Here is a 7,500-nt window from a genome sequence, read left to right as displayed (position 1 = left end):
TATCTCTACATGCATATTTGGCCGGTGGAGCTAAGTTTTGCATAAAGCCAGTTTTATCCTACAACAAAAGGGGTTGAAAGCAAAATTTACTACGAAGTTTGTTGTTAACGAGATGGTTCCGCCAACCAATTCTCGTACCCGAATAGTTGTTAACACCCACATCATTATTAAGTTGTGTCGAGAGTTCAGGGGAAATTCAATGCCTTCGGCTCAAGTTGTCCATGACGGTGGACACGGCTAATCGATTAGGTTGGGCACTCTGCAGAGTTTTGCACACGTTCCCCACAAGATTTGATCGCCTCCGGGTTTGTCCTCGCACTTCAGGGTGTTTGAAGACCGGATGATCAAAACATGGTCTTTCAACGGGTCCCTCTGAATCCCTGTCGGTGCCCATCCATTCCTACCGTTCGTCTACATCTGCTAGCAACGCCTGTCTAGAGTCGCCGCGTTGTCCAACCAAGCCAGAGCCCATAATGACTTGTGGCTGTGCAGGTAAGCCTTGAGTCTTGAAGTCTCCGTCCGTCTCTTCGAGCCTGGGTGAAGCTTTCCGCAGGATGACATGGCCTCTCCAGCATCCCGGGCATCCACTGGGTTCTCCAGGGAGCCGATCAACCGTCCTTCACCCAGAGTTGCATTGCGTCCGAGGTCTTGAGAATCTTGTCTTAGTCCGGTCTTGGTTATTATATCAACCTCGCATCACTCGTGGTATACACTCAACCGATAACCCGTCTACTCAAGCATAGCAAATATAACATTGTCGTCCCGGGGCCAAGTGTCGGGGTGTTGTGTTCCTACCACATGATACTACAACTTACACTAAAGTTTCCAAGTACCTAGGCAGCATGCAAATTGCGCAAAGAAGGTGATCTACTATGCATTGAAAACATAGGTAAAATAACATGATCAAAGATGACTTGCCTTGATGATAGTTGTCCTGCTCGAGCGTCTCTAAGTAACACGCTTCGCACTCCGGATGATCTACCGATACAAACACAAAGCACACCATAAGCACTTCAATCATGCCACAAGTAAAAAATAACATCACATGCAATGATTTGCAAAAGACTACGCAAAAGAATTTATCGCGCGCCGGTAGGGCAGCAACTTGTTTCTGTTGCAAACACTAGTAAAAATACTTTAAATTTTTTGAAACTTCTACCACAGTAAGATTTTATCACTAAACAACTCAATATCATTTTTCAAACTCCTGGAATAGGCAAAACAAGGTTTAAACTAAATCTGCTCTAACTTATATTTAAAAATTTCAAACATAGACAAATTATATGTTTTTAAAAACTACCGGAAATTTGTGAGCTATTGGAAAAAGAATCAATGTCATTGGACTTAGGGATAAAAAGTTGTGGCCAAAACAAAACAGAAAGTTTCTATTTTTGTAAAATAGACAGAAAAACATAAAACTACTAGTGCTAACAGGGAGTTACACGTGTCAGGCTATTAGTGGCTGCGGGGCTGTTTGTTTCAAAGTTACGGGAAAACGGCCGAAGGTTAGCAAAGTCGCGGGTTAAAACTTAAGTGACAAATAAAACCTACTGGTTTTCTGAGATAAACCGAAGGGGTACAAAAGATGTAATCTGGACCATTGCATGGAGATCTAAGGGCTAAGAAAGGATGCATGCAATAACAGAGAGATGGAGAGAGAGACTACCTGCTGGCTGTAGCTTGCACCGGCGAGAATGGAGATGGCCGGCGAGGAGGGAGCTCCGGGGGGGGGGTGGGGACGTCGGGCGGCGGCGGTGGGGTGCTCCTCCTCGGGGGAGGCGCTCGGGGGAGACGGAGGGGCTCGACGGGGCTGCTCCCAGGCGAGGCCGAGAGGTGGTGCAGCCTCGGGCTGCTGCGGGAAGCTCGTGGCGGCGGCGGCTTGTGGAGGCGGCGGCTCTAGGGTTGGGAAGGGGTGGCCGAGGTAGGGGGGTATATATAGGCCTTGGGGAGGGGTGGGCTATGGAAGGAGAGGAGCTTCGGGCAAGGTATCCCGTGTACTGGGGAGACTCGGTCTCGGCTTGGTGGAAGAAGGAAGGTGACGGGGGGAGGTGGCCCGGGCAGAGAGAGGAGGGAGGCGGTGGGGGAGATGGACAAGGAAGGAGGAGAGAGAGTATGGAAAAAATCCCTGGTAGGGAGGGCTCGGTTCGGTCCCTGGTACTGGAGTAGAGAAGGAAAGAAAGGAGGAGGGAGGAAAGGTAGGAGAAGGGAGGTGACGTGGAGGAGAGGAGAGAGAAAGAAAGGAGACATCATGAACTGACTAATGATAATTTCAGACATTATAAAAATTTGCAAAACCAAGTCGGTAACTCCAAAATAATATTCGAAACGTTATGCATTTTAATTCTACACGGGAGAAGTCATATTATCTCCACTCCAATAAATTGCCCGCAGTCACATAACGAATAGAATTTTCAGAAGAACGCAATAATGCATAGAAATATGAGATGCACATGAATGATCTATTAACATCTGAATTTAAGAAAATTGGGATGTTACAAACCTACCCACCTTAAGATGAATCTCGCCCTCGAGATTCGGGTTGGCTAGAAAATAGGTGCGGGTGGTCTCGACGAAGATCCTCTTCTCGTTCCCAGGTGGCTTCTTCCTCGGTGTGGTGGCTCCACAACACCTTGCAGAACTTGATGATCTTGCTGAGGGTAACTCTGTTGGCAGTCTCGAGAATCCGGACGGGTTTCTCCTCATACGTCAGATCACTATCAAGCTGTATGGCCTCTAGGGGCACTGTATCTCTCAACGGAACATCGGCCATCTCAGCGTGGCATTTCTTCAACTGGGAAACATGGAAGACATCATGAACTCCGGACAATCCTTCCGGCAGTTCCAGTTTGTATGCAACTTCGCCTCTACGTTCAAGAATTTTGTTGGGGCCAATGAAACGTGGTGCTAATTTTCCTTTCACACCGAATCTCTTGATTCCTCGAAGTGGAGACACCCGAAGATATGCTCGGTCTCCTACTTCGTACGTTACTTCCTTGCGTTTGCTGTCGGCATAACTCTTCTGCCTGGACCGAGCTATCTTGAGTCGGTCACGAATAAGCTTGACCTTCTCTTCAGAATCTCGGATGAGGTCGGGACCAAAAAGTTGTCGGCCTCCAACTCCATCCCACATCAACGGTGTTCTGCACCTCCTTCCGTGTAGAGCTTCGAAAGGGGCCATCTTCAGACTGGTCTGGTAGCTGTTGTTGTATGAGAACTCGGCATACGGTAAATTGTCATCCCAACTAGACCCATAGTCTAGTGCGCAAGCTCTCAACATGTCTTCCAGAATCTGATTAACTCTCTCGGTCTGTCCATCTGTCTACGGGTGAAAAGCTGTACTGAGTCCCAATCTTGTTCCCAAGGTTTCATGCACTTGGTGCCAAAATTTTGATGTGAACTGAGTCCCTCTATCGGACACAATGCTCTTCGGTACTCCGTGCAGACATATGATCCTCGTCATATATATCTTGGCCAGCTTGGCACTCGTGTAAGTAGTCTTCACCGGAATGAAGTGTGCTACCTTGGTCAAACGATCGACCACAACCCAAATAGAATCATAGCCAGAACGGGTCCTGGGTAATCCTGTGATGAAGTCCATACCAAGCTTTTCCCATTTCCATTCGGGTATCGGCAGAGGTTGGAGCAAACCTGCTGGCTTCTGATGCTCGGCTTTTACTCGCTGACAGACATCGCATATCGCTTCGAACTCGGCAATGTCTTTCTTCAATCCTGTCCACCAGAAACTTTCCTTCAGATCCAGATACATCTTGGTGTTACCGGGGTGTATCGAGTACGGGGAATCATGAGCTTCCTGAAGTATCAACTTCCTGAGTTCGGGATCATTGGGCACATAGATGCGACCCTCAAACCATAAAGTTCCGTGTTCATCCTCACGAAAACCTTTAGCTTTCCCGTCTTCTATTTTCTGCTTAATCTCAGCTATCTCCTTGTCAGCTTTCTGTGCTTCGCAGATCTTTTCCGTCAAAGTAGACTGAATTTCCAGAGTGGCAACAAATCCTCTTGGAACTATCTCCAATTTGAGCTCTCGGAGATCATCGACTAACTCCTGGGGTAATCCTCCTGCTGTGAGAGTGTTCACATAACTCTTGCGGCTCAACGCATCGCCTACAACATTTTCCTTGCCTGTGTGATAATGCAATCTCATGTCATAGTCCTTGATCAACTCTAGCCATTGCCTCTGTCTGAGGTTCAAGTCTTTCTGCGTGAAGATATATTTCAGGCTCTTGTGATCAGTGTAAACATCACAACTATTTCCAATCAGGAAATGTCTCCAGGTCTTGAGAGCGTGCACTACGGCTGCTAGTTCCAAGTCATGTGTGGCATAATTCAACTCATGAGGTCTGAGCTGTCTGGATGCATAGGCTACAACTTTGACTTCTTGCATGAGCACTCCTCCGAGTCCTTGACGAGAAGCGTCATAGTAAACCTGGAAATCCTTCCAAATGTTCGGCAATATCAGCACCGGGGCTGTAACAAGACGTTTCTTCAGCTCTTGAAAACTACTTTCACATTCCTCAGTCCAAATATACTTGGATTCCTTCTTCAATAACTCTGTCATGGGCTTGGCAATCTTTGAGAAATTCTCAATGAACCTCCGGTAATATCCGGCAAGTCTGAGGAAACTGCGGATCTCCTTGACTGAAGTGGGTGCTACCCATTCGGTGACTGCTGCGACCTTGGCAGGGTCCACTGCTATTCCTTCTCCTGAGATGACATGTCCGAGAAATCCGACTTCCTTCAACCAAAACTCACATTTGCTGAACTTTGCATATAGCTTATGCTCTCGAAGCTTCTCCAGAACTAGACGCACATGTTCCTTTTGTTCCTCTTCGTTCTTGGAGAATATCAGTATGTCATCGATGAACACCACGACAAACTTGAAGTTGTTGTTGTTGCGGTGATTCCCATTTCCTCCATGGTTGTGGCCTCCATGGTTGTGCACTGGGTGGTTATGCTGAACGTGTCCTCCAAACTTACCGGATCCAGTCCCGGTATTCCCTGGATAAGGGGTGTAGCGAGGCTTCTACTGAGTGCCGGAGTTGAACTTTCCAACCCCATACTTTCGCTTGCGGTTCTCCATCTGCTGGTGTTTCCCCTCCAAGATGAGGGCCTTATCAACCAGCTCCTGGTAGTTGTTGAAGGTGGCTACCGTCAACTGAATACTCAGCTCATCATTCAGTCCTTCCAAGAACTTTTCCTGCTTGGCCGCATCATCGGCCACATCTCCAAGTGCATAACGGGCGAGCATGCTGAATTCATCAACGTACTGGGCCACAGTGCGATTCCCCTGGCGTAAGTTGCGAAAATCACGCTTCTTCAGACTCATTGCACCAGCTGAGACATGTGCGGTGCGGAAGGCTTGCTTAAATTGTTCCCAAGTGACTCCAGCAATGGGATAAGTGGTGGTGTAGTTCTCCCACCAAGCAGCTGCAGGGCCTTCAAGTTGATGCGCGGAAAAATGCACCTTCTCAGCTTCAGAACAACCAGCAGTGATAAGTTCACGCTCCATCTTGCGGAGCCAATCATCTGCCACAATGGGCTCAATGCTGCTGGAGAAAGTTGGAGGGTTCAACCTCAAGAAACGGGTGAGATTGTCAGCGTGGGGTGGGTGATGGTTGTTGTTATTGTTCTGGTTCTGGATGATCAGCTACATCAGGGTGTTTTGTTGCTGGATCAACTGGATGAGTTCCGGCGGAAAGTTGGACTCAGGGGCGCGTCTCGGGGGCATCTGATGTTTGTGGAGGGGTGAGATTAGCATAGAACAATGGTCTAAGAGTAATTACACTACCCATATGAATGCAACACACAAGTATCACACCACACATTTCATTCAATATCATCACAAAAGGTTCACACGGGGATACAAAATTCGATAATCCTAAACATCGGCTTAAAATGTAAAACGCTAAAGTAAATTTGGTGGTCCAGTCTAAGTGTCCTCCTCAGAATAGCATGGTGTCGGGTTCTTCGGTGGAGCTTTCTTCATAGTCCTCGTCGTTGCTGCTCAAGGGGGCTACGTCTCCTTCGGGATGAAGGTTCTCGCCCATGTCCAGTTCCTCCTCCAGGTATGCAACTCGAGTCTTCAGCTTCTCGATCCGCTCCAGAAAGTCCTTCACTTCCAGTTCAAGCTCATAGTGGGCTTCCCGGGCTGCATCTTCAAGTTCAAGCTCGCGGAGTGACAGTTGCTTGATCTTCCTGGCGTCCTTGATCGCGTGATACTCCAGAGTTCCGCTGTGCTTCTCCAAGGTCTGGGCATAAGACAAGAGAGCGTCCTTGGTCTTTCTTGAGATGATATCTCCGTCTTCGTTCCTCGGGGATACGACGGATAGGTCTAAAGAAATAGGACAGCCTTTGTATTCATCCTTGATACGTCCGAGTGCACAATGGATCGCCATGTCCCTTCCGAGAATCCAGTTGGGGTGCGATGAACTTGAAATCCATCGGCTCAGTGCGCGGCTCGAATGTCCTTTCGGGAATATGCACCTCGATCCTGTAGCGTGAATCCTCCGGGTAAGACGAAGTTGGCTTCCTTGTGATAGTCGGCAGAGCAATCCTCAAGTCCTTGGTGATCTGCACCAGCTCTTTTCCGAACGGCATAGTGGTGTCGGGCTAGCAAAACTCCGTGAACTTAACAGGGATGAAGGTGGCCATCTAAACATTGGAAAATCGGAGAGAAGTCAGAAATGATCAGAAGAGAAAATAGAAGATTTAGACATAAGAGAAAATAGTTTTCTTCCTAAGGCTTTTCCATTCCTAGAGGTTACGTCCTAAGGTCAGCGTGTGCTCTGAATACCATTTCTGTAGCGACCCGACTCAAGACGAGTCAAGCCTCTCGTGTTTCTGTACCATCCCAAGATCATGCTGGTACACACACAGTACATAATGTATATATTCAAGAGTGCAATCACACAACTTTATTAATCGAAATCTCATAAAGAGTACTTTATTACAATAAAGTACTACAATAAAGTGGCTGAAGGGCATCTCATGAGATATCTAACGAAGACTAAGTGGAAGCATCAGGTAGACGATTCCATCCGACTCTAAGGGCATGTCGCTGAGCGTAGGACGTAGCCTCACTCCTGGTCGGAAAAGTACTCTGCAACATGATACGTTGCAGCCGTGTAGGTCAGCATATTGAATATGCTGGCAAATCATCAAAGAGAGGGAGTAAAATAATAATCAACTAGCTCTACATGCATATTTGGCGGGTGGAGCTAAGTTTTGCATAAAGCCAGTTTTATCCTACAACAAAAGGGGTTGAAAGCAAAATTTACTACAAAGTTTGTTGTTAACGAGATGGTTCCGCCAACCAATTCTCGTACCCGAATAGTTGTTAACACCCACATCATTATTAAGTTGTGTCGAGAGTTCAGGGGAAATTCAATGCCTTCGGCTCAAGTTGTCCATGACCGTGGACACGGCTAATCGATTAGGTTGGGCACTCTGCAGAGTTTTGCACACGTTCCCCACAAGATT

The sequence above is a fragment of the Hordeum vulgare genome, chromosome 2H (genome assembly GCF_904849725.1).
Source record: "Hordeum vulgare subsp. vulgare chromosome 2H, MorexV3_pseudomolecules_assembly, whole genome shotgun sequence".
NCBI classification, from domain to species: domain Eukaryota; kingdom Viridiplantae; phylum Streptophyta; class Magnoliopsida; order Poales; family Poaceae; genus Hordeum; species Hordeum vulgare.
The sequence above is the reverse complement of the archived record's forward strand: the minus strand, read 5'-3'. Positions refer to the sequence as shown.